At 34.7% G+C, this 1955-nt stretch overlaps 1 non-coding gene across 1 annotated transcript; it reads right to left on the bottom strand.

Moving 5' to 3' along the window:
• Window positions 1–1557: 1557 nt before the first annotated feature.
• On the bottom strand, window positions 1558–1664 carry LOC122488788. Its single transcript, XR_006298711.1, has one exon. It is a non-coding gene; the product is annotated as a U6 spliceosomal RNA (small nuclear RNA).
• Window positions 1665–1955: the final 291 nt, after the last annotated feature.

The raw sequence follows: 1955 nt of genomic DNA, 5'->3' as shown, positions 1-1955 counted from the left end.
TAAGTGGGCAGTTCTGTAGCATTAAGCACAATAAGTACTTTCACGTTGTGCAACTATCACCACCATCCGGAACTGTTTCATCTTCCCCACTTGAAACCTCATACCCATTAAACAATATCTCCCTGTTCCTCCCTCCCCTGCAGCTCCTGGCAACCACAATTCTGCTCTCTGTCTCCATGAATTTCACCACTCTAAATAGCTCATGTGAGTGGAATCGTTGAGTAGTTGTCATATTGTGACTGGTTTATTTCACTTAAAATGTGTTTAAGCTTCATCCATGTGTAGCACGTATCAGAAGTTTCTTGCTTTTTAAAAAATGTTTTATTTATTTTTGAGAGAGTGCAAGCAGAGGAGGGGCAGAGAGAGGGAGACAGAGGATCCAAAGTGGGCTCTGAGCTGACAGCAGAGAGCCTGACATGGAGATTGAATTCATGAACCATGAGATCATGACCTGAGCTGAACTCGCATACTCAACTGACTGAGCCACCCAGGTGCCCCAGAATTTTCTTGCTTTTTAACGTTGGATAACGTTCCACTACATGTAAATTCCATGTTTTGTTTTTATCCCCTTCATCCTGCAATGGACTCATGGATTGCTTTCATTATTCAGCTATTGTGGATAATGCTGCTATGAACATGTGTGTACAAATACTTTTTCGAGAAGTTGCTTTGAAATCTTTGGGGTATATACTGAGAAGTAGAATTGCTGAATCATATGGTAATTCTATGTTTAATTTTTTTTTTTTTAGGAGCCACCATACCAGTCTTCATAGTGGCTGCACCATTTTATATTTATACCAGGAATGTCAAGTGTTCCATTTTCTCCACATCCTTGACAACACTTGTTACTTTGTGTTTTTTGAAAACAGTTGTCCCAATGGTTGTGAGATGATATTTCATTGTGGGTTTAATTTTCATTTTTCTCTATTGATTAGTGATTTGAACATATTTTTCTTGTGCTTATTGGCCATCTGTATATTTTCTTTAGAGAATTATTAATTCAATTTCATTGTAATTATTTATTTATTTATTTATTTAAAAAAATTTTTAAATAGGCTTCACACCTAGTGTGGAATCTAATGTGGGGCTTGAACTCAACAACTCTGAGATTAAAACATGAGCTGAGATCAAGAGTTGGATGCCTAACCAACTGAGCCACCCAGGCGCCTCTCTTGGCCCATTTTAAAATCTGGTTGTTTATTTGTTTGTTGAATAGTAGGAATCTTTATATATTTCTGTGTATTAAACCCTAATGAGATATATGATTTGCAAATATTTTCTCCCATTTCATGGGTTCCTGTTGATAGTGTGCTTTGAAGTACAAAAGTTTTTAATTTTGATATAGTCCAATTTATTTATTTTTTCTTTTGTTGTCTGTGCTTTTGAAGTCATATCCAAGAAGCCATTGCCAAATCCAATGTCATGAAGCTTTTCTCATATATTTTCTTTTAAGAGTTTGGGTTCACTTTAAGCCAATCTCTTGTAGATAGTATAATGTTAGAGTCCATCTTCATTCTTTGCATGTGAATGTTTACTTTTCCCAGCACCATTTGCTGAATAAATATTGAATGCTTTAAAAATTCACATGTCCTCCTTGCACAGAAGCCATGCTAATCTTCTCTATATCATTCCAATTTTAGTGTATGTGCTCCCCAAACAACCACTAGATATTTTTTTAAATTAAAATTAAAATTAAAATTATCTTTGAGATTTCTCAAGGAGCCCCTGGAAAATCACAATGATTTATATATTTACCTTATAAAAACAGAGATGCCAGAAATATTTTAGGTTGCCCTGATATAATTTATATTTCTGAATTAGCTTGTCACTATTATAAAAAAATCCTGGGAAGAACTGTCAAGTGAAAGGATAATTTTCTACAGATAAAATATTATCCATATAAAATTTTCTGAGACTGTACATTGCACCAAACAAATTGACAGCCTCAAGAGATT

This window comes from Prionailurus bengalensis, chromosome A2, assembly GCF_016509475.1.
Source record: "Prionailurus bengalensis isolate Pbe53 chromosome A2, Fcat_Pben_1.1_paternal_pri, whole genome shotgun sequence".
Lineage (NCBI taxonomy): Eukaryota > Metazoa > Chordata > Mammalia > Carnivora > Felidae > Prionailurus > Prionailurus bengalensis.
The sequence above is the reverse complement of the archived record's forward strand: the minus strand, read 5'-3'. Positions and strand labels throughout refer to the sequence as shown.